Source organism: Erpetoichthys calabaricus, chromosome 4 (genome assembly GCF_900747795.2).
Source record: "Erpetoichthys calabaricus chromosome 4, fErpCal1.3, whole genome shotgun sequence".
NCBI classification, from domain to species: Eukaryota; Metazoa; Chordata; class Cladistia; order Polypteriformes; family Polypteridae; genus Erpetoichthys; species Erpetoichthys calabaricus.
Window position 1 is genome coordinate 307,632,200 of NC_041397.2, and position 20,234 is coordinate 307,652,433.

Here is a 20,234-nt window from a genome sequence, read left to right on the forward strand (position 1 = left end):
TGGTCAAGCTGAACAGAAGTGCAGTGTATTCTGAAAAACCGCAAAGGCAAAGCAGGATTCAGAATGTTTTACATACCATCCCTTATGAAAATGAAATAAATGGAAATATATCCAAAAAATATGTGGACGAATCTTTCAATGTTTTGTCGCATATACACTCACTGGCCGCTTAATAAATACACCTTGCCAATGCCGTGTTGGACCCCCTTTAGCCTTCAGATCTGCCATAACCCTTTGTAGCATAGATTCATCAAGGTGCTGGAAATGTTCCTTATGGATTCTGGTCTACAGTATATTGACATGATAGCATCAGGCAGTTGCTGCAGATTTGTTGGCTGCACATCCATGATACAAATCTCCCGTTCCACTACATCCCAAAGATGCTCAACTGGATTGAGATCTGGTGACTGTGGAGGCCATTTCAGTCCAGTGAATGCACTGTCATGTTCAAGAAACCAGTTTGAGATGATTTGTACTTTGTGACATGGTGTGTCAAACTGCTGGAAGTAGACATTAGAAGATGGCATTAAAGGATAGACATGGTCAGCAACAATACCCAGGAAGGCTGTGGCATTTAAACAATGCTCAATTGGTACTAAGGGGCCCAAAGTGTACCAAGAAAATATCCCCCACACCATTACACCACTGCCACTAGCCTGAACCGCTGGTACCAAGCAGGATGGATCCATGCTTTCATGTTGTTGATGCCAAATTCTGACCTCACCATCCAAATGTTGCAGCAGAAATTGAAACCCATCAGACCAGGCAACGTTTGCCCAATCTCCTATTGTCCAATTTTGGTGAACCCATGAGAATTGTAACCTCAGTTGCCTGTTCTTAGCTGACAGGAGTGGTACCCAGTGTTCAAGGTTTCGACGTATTCTGCATTCAGAGATGCTCTTCTGCATTCCTTGGTTGTAACAAGTGGTTATTTGAGTTACCGTTGCCTTTCTAATAGCTTGAACCAGTCTGGCGAATTTCCTCTGACCTCTGTCATCAACAAGGCATTTTCACCCAGACAACTGCCACTCACTGGATATTTTCCCTTTTTCGGATCATTCTCTGTATACCCTAGAGATGGTTGTGCATGAAAATCCCAGTAGATCAGCAGTTTCTGAAAAACTCAGACAAACCTGTTTGGAACCAACATCTCATGCCACGTTCAGAGTCACTTGCATCACCTTTCTTCCATTCTGATGAACTTCAGCAGGTTGTCTTGACAATATCTACATATACAATGCATTAAGTTGCTGCCGTGGTGCTGCAAATTTGCATTAACAAACAGTTGAAGAGGTGTACCTAATGAAGTGGCTGGTGAGTGTAGTTCAAATATATACAATATGTATGCTTTTAAGACTATATCTGAAATATAAGAAAACATATTTCCTTTAATATATTTTAACAAACACATTTCCAAATATATTATCTTTAAGATGTGCAATATACAGTATGAACAGATCCACTGCAGCTTATTTTTGACGTATATTTTTAACTCGAAAACCTGAGTCCAGTCTTCCCAATGATTTTATTTTATTTTTAACTCCTTATGACTCAATAAAATTTGTTGAAGTCGGTTGTTCTTCCAGCATACATGGGCTTCAATTTACAGTCTCACTATTTACTAATAGTCCGTTATTACTAAGTTTATTATTTACACTCTGTCATAGTGTGGTTTGGTGTAGGAAACACTCAATATAAGAAACACCTAAGAGATAACTGCTAGATTGATATTTTCAGTGCCAGTTTAATATTTTTTTAACTGTACTGCAATATATAAAATGACAGGTATCTTGAAATATTAATTCTAAAATATACTGCACAGTAAATTACAAGAAGAATTTATTGTAACAGTTTTCTAAAAGATATCTTACAGTATATTAGTCTTAGCATTTTAAAATATATTAGGAAATATATTTATATATTTTGGGAAATATGCTGCAACATACAAAAATGGCAATAATTTACATTTTTTACAATACATTTCAATATATTGCAAGACATTGTAATATATTTACACTTAAAGTATTACATATTGTAAAATACATTTAGATAGATGGAAATATATATTTCATTTTTGTAAGGGTAGATAATGCACCTTTTGAATCCCATGGGAAAATAACTTTAAGATTGTATGATAATGAGTCTGTAACATTTCTTGTGTATCTTTTTAATGTGTTTTGTGAAAACCAGCAAGCCCGGTGGTTGATCTGTAACTAAGAAGATAGACCATCTGGAGTGTCCACCTGCATCTTGCTGTTGCTGATGGGACATCATGGAGACTTCCATGATTGTATTATTCTTTATTTTACTTTATACTTGCTGCAAATTGTTGCCGTGTAGTTAAACAAGGGATGCACTCCCTAAATGGTACAAGAAGACACTCCTGTGAAACCATCTATTTGTGGTAAACTGGGTTGAGGTAAAGACTTGAAAGTAAAGATGAAAAACAGCCTGTCCACGTTGTTTGTTAACAGCCTCATGGTCTGCCAAGGTTTCTGGTGTGCCCCATGTTGATTGATCTCTTGAGGTCTGAAACTAGGATGAAAGTTTGTGAGGAAGTCATTCCAAATATTATTGCCTTCAATTCCTTGTCACATAATTTGACATCCTCAAAGCTGCATTCGTTAAATGGAGATTGGTGAGCTAAGTATGGCTGAATGTCCTACTCTCATTAAAAAAGTTATAAAAATTTTCCAAGGACTTTACCAAAAAGCACTCCAGAATAAACTCAAAGCTTGAAGATAACACATGCAAAGCATGTCTAATGCCTAATGCTGCCACACAAAATACAAAATAATTGTACATAAATTGTTTAGTATTCATCAATATTATTGACATTGTATTATGATGTTTCATACCAGTACTATAAGAACACAATAGAATCAACACATAAATTTGCAAATAATATTGAAATATATCCTGAGCAAAAACAACTATAAAAATAAACCGACTGTTTAAAAGCATATAAACTTTAATAAACCACTGCTTTTAGATACCACAGTCTGTGTCAAAGGTGAAAATACGTAACAATAGCCCCTTGATGCAATTTACACAGTAAATTCTGTCAATGGCTGCTGGAAGTGAAAGATGCCAACACTCCATGCACAGTCTTGTAAATTGTACTTTTTATTTCTCTGTTCCTAAAACTGTATATTATGGGATTCATCATTGGAGGAACAACACTGGCAATAACTAACATAATATTGTAGGCTTCCCTTGACAGAGTCACACCAGTCCCTGTTAAAATGTATGAAATTATTATTGGTACATAAAAGAGTGACATCACCAGCAGGTGTGTGAGGCAGGTGCTTAAAACTTTGCTTTTCCCATCAGCAGAAGAGATGTTTAGTGCTGCTTGAACAATTCTGAGGTAAGAAAAGAGAATAATTGCTATAGGCAAAACTGCAAATAATGATGTTGTGACTGCTAAATAAGTTAAGAATAAAGGATTTTTGTAACAGGATATATTTAAAACACTACCATACTCACAGAAACAGTAATGCAAGACATTAGTCTCACAAAAAGAAAGGTCATTGACAAAGATCATGTTGATGGGTACAAAACACAGCCCAGTAATGAAATTGGACAATAATAAACTAAGCCAGACTAATCTATTTGTAATAAGAGAAGGATATCGTAGTGGATAAAGGACCGCTACATAACGATCACATGCCATGAATACAAAAAGTAGAGATTCCACTACTTCTAAATAAACAATCATGAACATCTGCATAAAACAAGGTCCACGGGGAACAATTACAAAGTCTAACAGGACACCCATCATTGTAGGGATAATGTTAGTGCTGTTTAGCAAGTCTAAAACTGCTAAGGTGCCGATATATAAATACATCGGTGTTTGCAGATGGCGATTCATTCTTATGACGAGAATTACCACAAAATTTCCAAAGAGTGTCACAAAGAAGATTAAGGAGAGGAGTGAAGCAATAAAGTGTCTCTGCTCAGGTTTGATATCACATTGAAGAACAAATTCCAACACAGAGCTGGACGTGTTGTGTGCCATACCAGACTTGATGGTCCACCTGAAACCATGAAAATAAAAATGTACACATATGTTAACTTGTTCATCTTGTTAAATGGTCACATTTTAGTCATAATTAAAATGGTCATGTTTTTAAAGAAAGTTCAGGGGTCTTTAAAATATGTTTTAACATATACTGAAGATCCACATGCACAGACTAAAAATCTCCATAATATTGGGCAGTATATTGCTTTCCTCACCCTTTTATTTTCATCTCATCCAGAACGTTCTGCCATTCCCCGTGAGGGGACTTCTCTTTTAGTGCATTCTGTTCAGAATATGGTAGAAAGGGTAATGACAAAGGGTGACATTAGTAACTTTTAATGTTTTCTTGATGGTAGACATTAACTTTTGTTAGATGTATTCCCACCTAATGCTAATTTATGTTTGTTTTATAAAGTTTCCACCTGCAGCAATTTAACAATTGAGATTTTAGAAGTTCTTTTTTTTCTGTCAGAATAAGAAGTCTTGTACGGAGTTTGAATCTAAATTTTACAGAATTATGAACAGAAAAGTAAGAACAATGTTAGTATAAACAATAGTTATTTTAGTGGTGGTAACTGTTAATGAAAAAATTAGTTGCTGTTTAATCTAAATCATATAGTAAGTGCTATTTAAATTCAGTTTAGTAAAAGTAAAAGTAAATTAGGACAATAGACTGCACAAGCAGTCAAGCAAAACTGCAATGTGCAGTAAAACATTATGTAGTTCTTCACTAAAAAAGGTGTCAAAGTTTCATCTAAGACTATATGTTCAGCATTTTCCTCTGAACTAATTTCCTCGCTGGATTATATCTTTTGTCTAAGAAAACATCTTTTTGTCTCATTGTGGTTTTGTGATTATGTACACTGAATTTCTAAAAGATAGTTTTTCTTCATTTGTTTTCATCTGAACTCTGTTCTGAGAAATCTGCAGGTCCAGACCAGGGGCCCCCATGCATAGAACTCACACTATAACATGGTGTAAGGACAAAAGTGAAAATGTGTGTATGCACAAAAAAATTTGATGCACAAAACTGTGCATAAGCCAACTTATATGTACTTCAGCTCCATAAATCACAGTCAGAGTGAACAGTTACGTTATGTGCACGTGCCTGCTGTCCCAACCCGACTCCTCCCAGAATTTTGTATATCATAATCAATATAAATATCACCTTCTGTTCAGTGTTTGGTTCTATATGCAATCATCAGACACTCCCCATCTGACACTGCTGTTTTCACATAAAGACGCGCTATAGCTCACCCAAGGAGCGCCCTTCCTACGTTTACGACATGTGTACTTGTTGCAGTGTACACACCTCTCTGTGCTATGGTTCCTATTACACTGAACAAGCACCTGTAATTTGCAGCTCTATTCATTATCTCAAAACAAATATATGTGACGTTTTGAAGAAATCATTTTATGACGCGAATAGTACCAATCAGAAAACATCGTTGAAGTAATGCAATATTATTTGAAAACGAACAGCGTCAGATTGGGTGTGATTTATACTGGCGCTGTTACTTAGAGTCAGATCAGAAGCTGAATAAGCTGAATAAGCTCCTGTTCTGACTCTAAGTAAAAAAGCATGAATTAATCAACAGAAATAACCGCGATTGACATTTTAAACTTAACGATTTACAGTGCATACCAATTTATAAATTTTATGTCCATTTCAGGCTACAAAGAAAAAAAAAACACTTCCTCCCCAGCAGGGAATCAAACTCAGGTCTATACAGTGTGGCAGGGCTGCCGTGCTCTGAGTCAGCAAATCTCAGCATTACACCACGGAAGGTGTTGTTACATCCTTGAACCTTTTGTGAAAGTGTTTATTTGATGTGAGGTTAGTTTTTATACATTGCGATGTGAGCATGGAAACGGGCATACGCAACATTTTTGTGTGTATGCACCATTTATACATGAGGTCCCAGGTCCTGATGACTACCCTGCTGAATTTTATCAAAATTATTCATGTTACATTAGCTCCCCTCTTATTAGCAACATTTATAGAAGCCAGAGACAAAACAAATCCTACCTCAAACTTTTCGCCAACCATTAATTACCATTTATCGTAACATATATAAGGACTTATTACAATGTGCATCATACAGACCAAACGCATTTCTGAATAATGATGTTAAGATACTCTCCAAAGCCATAGCTAGAAGGATTGAAAAAGTGTTTCCTTCAGTAATATCACAAGATCAAACTGGATTTAATAAAGGTACACATTTGGCTTCCAATCTTTGACACCTATTTAATGTAATACATTCACCCATAAAGTCTAACACTCTGGAGATCATATTACCTTTGGATGCAGAAAAAGCATTTGATATGGTTAAATGGGATTACGTGTTCACCACTTTGCATAAATTTGGATTTGGCATGAACATATGTGTATGGATCAAACTACTGTCTACCATTCCAAACGCTTCAGTTTGTATTAACACACATTATTTCAGACTACTTCAAGCTAGAACTAGGCACTAGACAAGGATGCCCCTGATCACCACTGCCATTTGCAGTTGCCATTGAGCCATTGGCTGTTCACTTTCGAAATGCATCAGAGATAAAAGGGAATTTTCAGAGAAGGACTTGAACAGAAAATATCACAATATGCAGATGATATGGTACTGTATACTGCGGTGGGCTGGCGCCCTGCCTGGGATTTGTTTCCTGCTTTGCACCCTGTGTTGGCTGGTATTGGCTCCAGCAGACCCCCGTGACCCTGTAGTTAAGATATGGTAGGTTGGATAATGGATGGATGGATGGAAACAAATTGCATGGACAGAGAGTATTAATAAATATAAAAAAGCCCTCTTTAAAGCTCGGTCAGAATATTATTCTACATTAATAGATAGCAATAATAAAGATCCTCGGGTACTGTTTTTTCACAGTGGCTAAATTAACAAATGGAAATTCAGATCAACAGGGCAAAATACCAACAGATATTAGCAGTACAGACTTTATGAACTTCTTCAATGAGAAAATTAAAAATATAAGATCCCAGATCTCTGCATCACACTACAAACCAAATACTGGCTTAGCAGACCCTGTCTCATATTGCACTCAGCATTTTAGTAATTTTAATCCTGTAACTGAGCAGGAAGTCTTAACTTTAATTTCTAAAATGAAGCCCACTACTTGTTCCCTAGATCCAGTGCCAACAAAACTAGTAAAAAGTGCAATGGATGTTCTTGCAGTGCCTATCCTAAACATTATCAATAGTTCATTATTGCATTGCACAGTACCTGATACACTAAAAGTGTCAGTCATTAAACCATTACTTAAAAAGTCAGACCTTGACCCACATATACTAAATAATTATAGGCCTATTTCAAATTTACCGTTTCTCTCTAAAATACTAAAAAAAGTAGTCGCCAGTCAGCTTCAGACACACCTTACGCATTACAATTTATTTGAGAAATTCCAGTCTGGTTTTCGCACTGGTCATAGTACAGAAACGGCACTAACGCAGGTTGTAAACGACATTCTGATATCCTCTGATGAAGGAAACTCAACTGTAATTATGTTGTTGGACTTAAGTGCAGCATTTGATACCATCGACCATTCTATTTTACTGCATAGGCTAGAAAATGATGTTGGACTTACAGGCACCGTGCTCGCTTGGTTTAGTTCTTACTTATCAAATCGATTCCAATATGTACAGAAATGTGCTGACAATACTCCATCATTATACACAGAAGTTCAATATGGTGTCCTGCAGGGCTCAGTACTGGGACCTTTACTGTTTTCACTTTACATGCTTCCACTGGGATCTATCATTAGGAAACATAATGTTAATTTTCACTCATATGCAGATGACACCCAGTTATACCTTTCATTTAAATCAAATGAAGTTTCTCCAATGTTGTCTTTAATTAGTTGTGTTAGCGAATTAAAGGAGTGGATGAATGAGAACTACTTGTCTTTAAATACAGATAAAACAGAGATGTTAATTGTTGGAGGGAATGATGCTGATCACAACAATATTTTGTCATCATTTAACTCAATTGGAATCCCAGTCAATTTTACTGAATCAGCCCGCAATCTAGGAGTTATCTTTGACTCTAGCATGTCATTTAAAGCACATATTACAAAGTTGTCCAAAACATGTTTCTTCCATCTTAAAAATGTTAGGAAATTAAGGCGCTTTTTAAATAAACAGGATTCTGAGAAACTAATTCATGCATTTATCTCTAGTAGGATTGACTACTGCAATGCAGTGTTCACTGGATGTTCAAACTGTTCTTTATACAGCCTCCAGTTAATCCAAAATGTGGCTGCAAGAATTATTACAAGAACAAGAAAATACGAACACATAACTCCAGTTCTTAAATCCTTACACTGGCTCCCGGTTAAGTTTAGGGCAGACTTTCAAAATCCTTCTTTTAACATATAAAGCATTAAATGGTCGCGGTCCGGCTTACTTGTCTGAACTTATCATGACTTACAAACCAGAGCGCACATTAAGATCTCAAGATGCTGGTCTGCTTATGGTTCCAAGGATTAATAAAATAACAATGGGAGGTCGAGCTTTTAGTTACAGGGCCCCTAAACTGTGGAATGGTCTGCCTGCTACTATAAGAGATGCCTCTTCGGTCTCAGCTTTTAAATCCCGGCTGAAGACTCACTACTTCAGTTTAGCATATCCTGACTAGAGCTGCTGATTAGCTGTACAGACTGCATCTCTGTTGTTAGTCATTAGCACTTAAACACAAGTAACATGACAGTTATAATTGTATAATAACCCTCACTTATTCTGTTTTTCTTCTCGGTACTCAAATGTGGCACTTGGTGCCATGGCCCACCTGTCAAGTTGTTTTGCCTGCCTAAGGAAAAGTCATCCCAGATGGAGGATCGCAGGAATAGTGGGAAAGAGGGGTCCTTTCATCAGATTGGCTGGCCCAGCACTGTTTCAGCCGTGGAATGGACAAATGGGGGCGGCAGCTTGAAGGATGAGGTCTCCAGGACTCTACACAAATCCAAATCTTATTATGGAATATATCATCTACTGTTAAATTCTGCTCTGTACTTCTAAAATTTATATTTTTTATTTCTTACTATATTGAGGAATTGTTCTGTTCTGTGTACTGCATTGTATTGTATTGACCCCCTTCTTTTGACACCCACTGCACGCCCAACCTACCTGGAAAGGGGTCTCTCTTTGAACTGCCTTTCCCAAGGTTTCTTCCATTTTTTCCCTACAAGGTTTTTTTGGGAGTTTTTCCTTGTCTTCCTAGAGAGTCAAGGCTGGGGGGCTGTCAAGAGGCAGGGCCTGTTAAAGCCCATTGCGGCACTTCCCGTGTGATTTTGGGCTATACAAAAATAAAAAATATTGTATTGTATGGATGATACTGTATATATCAGACCCACAAAATTCTGCGCTTGCAGCCCTAATTGTAGTAGCAGAATTTCAAAAGATATCTGGACTCAAAATTCATTTGAAGAAAAGTGCGCTTTTTCCAGTGAATTCTCTAGCAAACATCAATAGATTGGACAACTTCCCTTTAAATCATTGCAGATCAGATTAAATACCTAGGGGTAAACATCACAAATAAATATAAAGCTAATTTTTAACAAAATGTTGCTGTTTGAATGGACAAAATTAACCAAGACGTGCATAGATGGTATACCCTCCTTCTTACTTTAGCAGGAAGAATTAACATTGTCAAGATGAATATTCTCCCTAAGCTTCTGTTTATATTTCAAAACATCCCCATATACATTAACACATCTTTTTTTAAGAAATTACATTCAATCATAACCTCATTTATTTGGAACTCAAAATCCACGCATCTAAAAAGGCGACTCTACAACGACCTATATCAGAAGGTGGCATGGCTCAACCTAATTTTCAGTTTTATTACTGGCTAAACATACAAGCTATAAAAACCTGGACATTGACACAAATAGATTAACACACACAAGCTTGGTCTGCAATAGAAATGAAATCCTGCAATACTTCTTTATACAGTATTCCTTGTTTTATACACCAGTTAAATACAGTACAAGGTATCATCAATATACTAACAACCCAGTTGTCCTTCATTCACTCAGAATATGGAACCAATGTAGGAAGCACTTCAAGTTAGAGAATATTTAATCTGTGGCACCTTTACATGATAACCTCCTTTTTCCACCCTCTACAACGTGCACAGTTTTTAATGTTTGGAAAATGAATGGGATTAAATCATTTAGAGATTTGTATATAAATAATGTCTTTGCATCTGATGAACAATTACACTCCAAATTTAGTCTCCCATCAACATAATTTTTCCAATTTCTCCAAATTAGAAACTTTGCTAAACAAAATCTGCCAAATTTTCCTCACCTCCACCTATTTCTATTCCAGAAGAGATACTGATCAGTCTTGAAGACTCAGACAGCATTTCTATAATATGTAAAAACATTTTTTAAAGATCCCAGAGCACAGTGGGAAAAGGATCTCTTAATCAACATTTTCAGAATCGGAGTGGAAGGCAGCCATGCACAGAATTCACTCTAGCTCCATTTGAGCAAAGCAGTCAAGTATTCAACGCACTCTTAATAGTCGGCGACTTTAATTTTCATGTAGATAATCAATGTGACCAAAAAGTAAAAGAATTTATGAACCTCCTGGACTCTTTTGATTTGAGACAGCTCGTTAATCAGCCTACACATAAAGCAGGTCATACGTTAGACTTAGTAATTACTAAAGGACTAAAAGTTGATATAAAGCAGGTCATTGATACGGGTCTTTCAGACCATTTTCTTCTACTTTTTAATATAGAAATAATGATAGAAAACACTCATGAGAAGCATATTGTTAAAAAACGCTTCTTTGACTCATCAGCAACTTTAAAACTTACAAACATTCTAACCAATCAGTCCGTTTATAGTGCCAACTATAATAGCGAGGAGAATGTAAATAGTAAGGTGGAAAGATTTAATACTAAAGTGAGGGCTGCTGTTGACATAGTTGCACCTGAAAAGACAGTTAAAAAATCTTCTAGCATTGTTATACCTTGGAAGACCCAAAGAGTGTCTGATTTAAAGAGAACATGCCGTAGAGCTGAGCGTAAATGGAGGAAGACTAAACTAACTATTGACTATGAGATATTAAAAGTTAAAATAACAGAATACAATAACACAGTCCGTCTTGAGAGGCGCTGCTATTTCTCTAAGATTATAAATAACAATGCTAGTAATCCCAGAGTCTTATTTTCGACAATTGATCATCTGTTAAACCCAGGTAACTCAAAGGAATGCCTCCTAAGTACTTCCAGTAAAACCTGTGAGGCTATCGCTGTATTTTTCAATCAAAAAATTAATGATATTAGAAATAACATAGTATATCTCCCCAACACTAAGGATCCCCCGAAACCCCAGTACTCCATAATAAATAAATTAGAGTCTTTCACTAGGAAAGATTTACCTGATTTACATAAAATAATTTCTCAAATGAAACCATCCACCTGTGCCCTTGACCCAATACCAACAAATTTTTTCAAAGAAGTATCGGGTGTGCTTAGTGATAATGTTCTTGACATAGTAAATTCGTCATTAGATACGGGGGTCTTCCCAGACTGTCTTAAGACTGCGGTAGTTAAACCCCTACTTAAGAAAAATAATCTCGACCCCTCTGCTCTTGAAAATTATAGACCCATCTCTAACCTGCCTTTCTTAAGTAAAATTCTACAGAAGGCAGTCATTATGCAGTTAAATGAGCACCTCAATAAACATGCTATTCTTGATAAATTTCAGTCAGGTTTTAGAACAAATCACAGCACAGAAACTGCACTCGTTAAAGTAGTAAATGACTTGCGGGTAAATGCAGACAGAGGCCATTTATCTGTTCTCATCCTCTTAGATTTGAGTGCCGCATTTGACACTATTGATCATAATATTCTTAAGAATCGCCTTAGTCAATGGGTGGGCCTCTCTGGCAGTGTCTTAAACTGGTTTGAATCCTACCTGGCAGGGAGAAAATTCTTTGTTAGTTGTGGTAATTATAACTCAAAGACACATGATATTCTATATGGTGTTCCACAAGGCTCTATCCTGGGTCCGCTGCTCTTCTCCATCTACATGCTTCCATTAGGTCAGATTATCTCGGGACATAACGTGAGCTACCACAGCTATGCTGATGACACACAGCTGTATTTATCAATAGCACCTGATGACCCCAAATCTCTTGATTCGCTAACACAATGTCTAACCTGTATCTCAGAATGGATGAATAGTAACTTTCTCAAATTAAATAAAGAAAAAACCGAAATCTTAGTGATTGGCAATAATGGATACAATGAGGCTATTAGAAATAAACTGGATGCATTAGGATTAAAAGTCAAATCGGAGGTAAAAAGCTTAGGGGTAACCGTTGATTGTAATCTGAATTTTAAATCGCATATTAATAAGATCACTAGGACAGCATTTTTTCACCTAAGGAACATAGCAAAAGTTAGACCTCTTATATCATCGAAAGATGCAGAGAAATTAGTTCATGCGTTTGTCTTTAGTCGGCTAGATTACTGTAATGCACTCCTCTCAGGACTCCCCAAAAAAGACATCAATCGTTTGCAGTTAGTGCAGAATGCAGCTGCTAGAATCCTTACCAGGAAAAGAAAATCCGAACACATTTCTCCAGTTTTGATGTCACTACACTGGTTACCTGTGTCATTCAGAATTGACTTTAAAATTCTGCTTATGGTTTATAAAGCTTTAAATAATCTCGCCCCGTCTTATATATCGGAATGTCTGACACCTTATATTCCAAATCGCAACCTCAGATCCTCAACTGAGTGTCTCCTTAGAATTCCAAGAGCAAAACTTAAAAGAAGTGGTGAGGGGGCCTTCTGCTGTTATGCACCTAAAATCTGGAATAGCCTGCCAGTAGGAATTCGCCGGCTAATACAGTGGAGCACTTTAAAAAACTACTGAAAACACATTACTTTAACATGGCCTTCTCATAACTTCACTGTAATTTAATCCTGACACTCTGTATATCCAATTCATTATAATAACTATTCATTCAAAATTTGTACTAACCCCTACTCTCTCTTCTGTTTCCTTTTCCGGTGTCCTATTGGTGGTGGCTTGTGCCACCACCATCTACCCAAAGCACCATGATGTTCCAACAATGATGGATGGATTAAAAGCCAGAAGTCTGTATAACCATCAGCATCAAGTGACTCCGTGAGAACCCTAACTACAAAGAGGACTATTTCATTTATGTTAGGTAGAATGCCCAAAGGGGACTGGGCGGTCTCGTGGCCTGGAACCCCTACAGATTTTATTTTTTTCTCCAGCTTTCTGGAGTTTTTTTTTGTTTTTTCTGTCCACCCTGGCCATCGGACCTTACTCCTTATTATGTTAACTAAGGTTGTCTTATTTTAATTTCTTTTTTGTCTTTTATTCTTTTTTTCTTCATTATGTAAAGCACTTTGAGCTACTTTTTGTATGAAAATGTGCTATATAAATAAATGTTGTTGTTGTTGTTGTTGTTCAAATGAAAATCTTTTATCGAGCACATCTATCTCATTTAAAATTATCCAAAATGTTTCCAGGGCAAGATCCAACCTGCGAATGTTGTAATTAAGCTCCAGCCTTACTAGACCACATGTTTTGGGTGGCGTGTACCAAATTAACATCATTTTGGACAAAAAATTTTAAAAGCCTATCAGACAGCCTTGATGTCCCAATCCCTCCTAATCGAATAACAGTTGTGTTTGATGGACTCCCAGATGGGCTTAAAGTGGAGAAGGACAAATAAACTGTAATTGCCTTTACTTCACTACTAGCACGTAGACTTGTCTTGCTCAACTGGAAGAATCCTAACCCACCTCTGTTAAGTCAGTGGCTAACTGATGTTATATACTATTTGAAATTGGAAAAAATCTAATTCTCACTTAGAGGATCTGTTCAAAACTTTTTTAAAACCTGGCAGGATCTAATCAATAATATTTTAGAATAAGCTTTTATATTGGGGAGAAAGACTTCTTTCTCTCTATACTACTCTCAACAGTTTTACTCTGGCTGTTGGCCTTCCTCTCTTTCTCATAGTTGGGGACTGAATTGAATTTAGGTTTGTTAAGTTTGACTTGATTGTATGGAATGTTACATGCTTTTAATAAATTCAATAAAAGTTTTAAAAAAAATTAAACGTAATGCTACCAAATATTAACAAAGTGCATGTAAACTTGTGACCCACTAGAATTGTGATATAGTCAATAAAAAGTGAAATACTCTGAGGTCTGTGAACATTGTTGGAAAAAATTACTTTTGCCCTGCCCAATAGAGATGCCTTCAACGATATGCAAAATTTATAGTGTGTTAGTATAAAATCTGCGGTGGGCTTATAAAGTGAGGTTAAAAGAATTCACCCTAATGACTGGTTTATACTTCACGATCAGAACATGTATGCTCATGTGTTCCCAGCATTCATTTGACTCAGAAATTAATTTGAGTTGCAGTATCAGCAACAAATTGAGGGGTGCCGTATGTTCAAGTTGGAACGTGATGTCAGAGTCTTTGTTTACTATCAGGATCAATGGATCAATACAAGAGCGATGTGCATGATTTGATGAACGGTTCGATGTGGTGAAGCAAATCATCAAACTTAAATGCAGACATTCAAATGCATTCGTGGTGACTTTTTTCATCTATTTTTTGCATTGGCAATACAAGCATTTTTTTGCACCTTCTCAACAGTATCAGAATGTACTTGAGCCACAGAGAAAAAAAAATTAGAGACACAGTGAAGGAAAAATGGGCTATTTCGTGATTAAAATGGAAATTTTGAGTTTAATCTAATAGTTTATTTTGCCTTTAAAGTAGAATATCGTAAACGTCATCTTAAAATCGACCCACTTGTTATTCACTACGTTCTTCTGGGGCTTCCTCCTGCACTAACAGCAGCGGCAGGCAGCAATTACCACACAGAACACATTAAATGTATGATATTCCAGCTCACTGCACATTTAGAATCCTTAGATTTATACTTGATATCACTTTCATGATGATATGTGTTAAAGCATGTATGTTACATTTTACAGATAAATCATTAACTTCATTTAGATTAATACTGTTAATAATTACACATGTGGGGTGCACAATGACAGAGCCATAGCGCTGCTGCCTCACAGGTCCCTGGTGTACCCTGCCTGGAGTTTGCATGCTTTCCTGGTGGGTTTCCACAGTGTGCTACAGTTTCCTTCCAAGGACATGCAGGTTTGGGGATTTGGTGGTGCTAAAATGACGCTAGTGTATGCATGTGTTTGTATTCACCTTACGATGAGCTGATGCCCCATCCAGGGATTGTTTCTGCATCCCAGGAGTGATGGATGTAATCATTAAATATCCATCATTTTCAGAGATATTGTGGCAAGGTGTCCTGGCTGTTTAATGGATGTTTTGGACAATTCACAACACAGTGAAGCCGAACATTGTTTTCTCTCTGTGATGATACCTCTGCCACCTGGTGGAATCCTTCAGATTTACATAAAGGGTGCATGCAAGTATAAATAGTAGCAGTAGCGAAGTATAAACCCGGCCTAAATGTATGGAAACTTCTGACTTCAACTGTAGCTGAAACAGATATTTTTTTCATATGTGATAGTAATAATGCGTAATGTTGACATGAAGTGTAGAATGTGTAAAGACTAAAGCACAAATATCAAATCAACACTTTCACAAAAGGAATAACAAAATAAGTGTGCTTTTATTCAGGAATAAAACCGAATAAAAATTACTTGTTCAAATGACATGTCCAAATATCAGTCAGTCATTGTCCAACCCAATATACAGTATCCTAAATACAATGTCACGGGGGTCTACTAGAGCCAATCCCAGCCAACACAGGGTGCAAGGCAGGAACAAACCCTGAGCAGGGCGTCAGCCCACTGCAGCTCCAAATATCACGCAGTACAAAATAAAGATATTTGCATGCATTTGTGTGTTTCGTTTTCAACTGGTTCTGTTTGATATCCACACAGCAGTCACAGTGATAACGATGCTGCCTCACAGATTCATACAGGTGGCGCGATGATTCTGTCTCTGTCTCTCTTGCTCTCTTTTTCTCTCATGCACACACACATATTCATGCATGAAAATGTCTTTATTTGAAAATGATATTTGGACTTTACAGTCTGAAGCCCTTCACAGAAACATGTACTTTGAATTGATGTTTTTCATTCAGTTTTATTCTTAAATAAAGCACACTTGCTTCATTATAAAATATAAGACTGTAACAAATACTTTTACAGACTCAAATCCAATGTATATGTTTTAGTATAATAATAATACCTTTCTACTCAAAGTGCTCCACGCGGGGAGGGCCCAACGTTTATGTTATCACTGTGCCACCTCTGTGGAGCTCTGAGGCAGCATTGTTACCACTGTGACACCTCAGTGGATATCAAAGATAACCAGCTGAATATGAAACACGCAAATTCACACAAATGCATGCAAATGTCTTTGTTTTGTACCAACTGATATTTGGACTTCACAGTCACAGTCACAAAACAAATGTGCTTTTATCCAGAAGAGTAAAACCAAAAAGAAATCGTTCAAATGATGTTACTGTGATCAGTCGATTCAAAATAAAGATGTCTTCATATGTGAATGTGTGTGTGTGTGTGTGTGTGTGCATCCACAAGAGAGAGTGTGAGACAGATAGAATGTCATTATAAAATAAACACTTTCAGAAAAGATTTGTCATTTTAGTGCTAACGTTTACACGTACCATAAATTTACACTGACTGTTACAGACTCAAATCAAATGTATGTTTTTATCTTATATACAGTATAAACGTCTACGCGTGGAAGTGTGTGTGTGTCTGTCCGGCCCGGAAGTGAGAGGTGCAGTTGGGGTAAGAGCTCCACCTCCGAGGGTACACAAGCAAGGCCAGCACCTCGGTAAAGGGAAACCCCTGAAGAAAGACAGTCGCTTAGCCGCTAATACACAAGAGAGGCGAGCACATCGGAAAAACGAATCCTCCTAGGAGAGAGACGCCCAGAGCTGTTCCTTTCAATTACCTGACATCTCTACATTTCAATTTTTTTTCTGACGATTTCAATAGTTTCTAGGACCCTGTGCTTTTTACAGCACGGGCTTACACGGCTAGTTATATAATAATAATCATAGCTGGACGCTTACAAAGCAAGTGTGCTTTTATTTAAAAATAAAACTGAGTAAAAAAAATCATTCAAATGACATGTTCCTGTGAAGGAGTTCAGACTGTGAAGTCCAAATATTGTTTTCCAATAAATATGTCTTTCACATTCAAGCACTTATATCTGATATACTAAATACATTTTCAATTGAGTAAATTTGTTAGTTGTAAAAGTTAACGCTAAACTTCAAATTATGTCTGTGTGCCTTTGTAATTACCGTGACGTAACATAAGCACAATCATCACAAAAGTAAAAAGTCACATTCAAGCGGTTATAATTGATTTAATAAACACATATATTTTCTTTCTGTCTCACAAGACCTAACATTTTTTATTTTATTGTACATTTACACAGATCGTTGTAGACACGACACAACATTTATTTACAGTATTTCAAATAACATATATAATTTCCTATGTAATTCCTTACAACTCTTTGCTAGAATAAATCTTCAACGCAGACTTGTGAAAATTCTGGCAAGGGGTGATAAATAGAGAGGGTCAGTGTCAGGAAGGGCATTATCCTGGCTGAGTGGAGGATAAGTGAGTGCAGGTTGAGTGCTGTTCATTGATTACTTGAAAACTAATTGTTTTGATTTGCAAACCAAAGATGATTATCGGCAGGCAATTGGCGTGGTGATAAGAACGTATGAGGTTCATGCGCATGTTTAGGAATGGTAGGGAGTTCAGGCAGAACGAAATTTTTTGCAGGTTTTTAGTGAAATGCACAAGTCATCTGTGATACTAAGATGTTGTGTCTTAGTGGCCTCGGTCAACCTGTGATTTGTTTATTTTGAGCTTTGGCAGAAATGACGGTGCTGTACATGGTGGCTTGCTTGTTAGTAAGGTAACTGGCTGAACCCTCAGTGTTTCATATGGCCTGAGCTATTCATTGTAACAGCAATCACACCATTATATGTGCCAGGTGATAGTGGCTATCCGCCTTTCCCTGACCTCCGGAACGCAGAGAATTGACACTGTAAATAACACACATGATCTTGGTGGGGTTCCGACACGTCACAAGGGTGGCTACTCTACGGCCAATGAAGTTCTGCAGCATCATGATTGCACATGTATGAAGTTGGTTAGCATGCTTCATATATGGATGATTCAGGACTGCATTTGACACGCACTCCTGTATACAGATTTACAAGGTGATTGTGATTTCTAAAGAGTAATTTACATAGAAATGTTTGTACGCTGGGTTTTAAAAATCAGATTTTTTGGGGGCATACGCAGTTCCCTGTTTTTTTTTGGAGCGCACATACTTTCACACTTAAATTGCCGTGAATTTTTATAAATGTGGTCCATGGACTGTTTTTGGGCTTTTACCCAATCTTGATGAGATAGTCTCCGGCTCCCACAAACATTAAATGAATTTAGAAGGTTCTAGAATGTACCTACTGAACTCAGTCCATTGTAGGCGACAGCCCTTGAACACACCTAAACTTATTGCCATTTTCTAAATTGTTTCTACAAATAGAAAGATGTGCTGGGTAATAAAGTTCTATCTATCTATCTATCTATCTATCTATCTATCTATCTATCTATCTATCTATCTATCTATCTATCTATCTATTATGTAGTGCCTTTCCCATCTATCTATCTATTATATAGTTCCTTTCACATCGATCTATCAATCAAATCAACACTGACCAGAGACAGACAAAAAAGCTTTAACACTATTAGCATAAAATATGTAATGTTCCTTTAATTATTTAAAATAATTATTAATACAAAGTGATTAATCTTACCTTAAATGATCATACCTTACATAAAAATGAAATGTTGGTGAAGTGATTGCCCACTGAAACCAGTCATTTTTTAAAAAATATTTTCATATATTTTTTTAAAATTGTCAATAAAGCCCTAGAGCTCCGTTAACTGCTTTCTCACTATAGTTGTGACACAAACCTGGAACTTTAGTCATTTCTGAGTTGAAATTATAAGAAAGGCACTTTGGTACTTTTAATGTATCGGTGGCAGACTGAAACAGAATGATTTTAAAACGCACCTGTTTTCAAGATCTCCTGCTAATTAAACACTCAAAAGGCAAAGTTTAACATGGGGGAATAGCTGCATGAAAATGTAAGAATCTCTAGAGGAGATCATAAGTGTTTATCTGCCTGATACTTAAAAGTTTTTCTTAGTGGCCCTCTAGGAAAATGAAGAGCTGCTCTTTCTTCTGGGGTTAATTATAAACGGCTCACATCACAAGTTAATAAATAACATAGAAAACTGAATGAAAACAAAATGAAATCATGAGAATTGTTTGTATGTGCTTTTTTAAGCCACCACTGTTCCAGTCTGTCTATGCAGAGAGACAAAAGGCTTTTAGTTTTAAAATTAAATATCATTGAAATTGTTTGATTCAATTGCATGTTAATTTTACTCTTCATTTATTTGTGTAGATAATAAATACTACACAAGTTAATTAACTCAATTGTATATTATTTCACAGTATAGTCAGTTGTCCATCCATCCATTATCCAAGCTGCTATATCCTAACTGCAGGGGTCTGCTGGAGCAAAGGCAGGAAACAAACCCTGGGCAGGGCGCCAGCCCAACGCAGGGCATGCACACACACCAAGCACATACTAGAGACAATTTAGAATCGCCAATGCACCTAACCTGCATGTCTTTGGACTGTGGGAGGAAACCCACACAGACACGGGGAGAACATGCAAACTCCACGCAGGGGGGACCCGGGAAGCGAACCCAGACCTCCTAACTGCGAGGCAGCAGCGCTACCCACTGCGCCACCATGCCCCATATAGTCAGTTGTGTTGTATTATACTCCATGGACCACTCTATACAGATTTTTTAGTTTTTTATTTATTTTTTGTCAGCCAAAAAAGTCCACACAGCCACTGTTTTGGAAGTCTAAAAACACCGTTTTCTTTAGAGCTGTCAAACTGCATATCATTCATGTCGTAAACCTATCGATTTAATACAAACAATGTGACAATCTGTGACAGAACAAACAGGTGCGTTTTGTCACTAGTCGTAGCAGTGGTGTATATGGGATACTTCAACCTTTTTAGCTGACGGGTGTCAGGCTC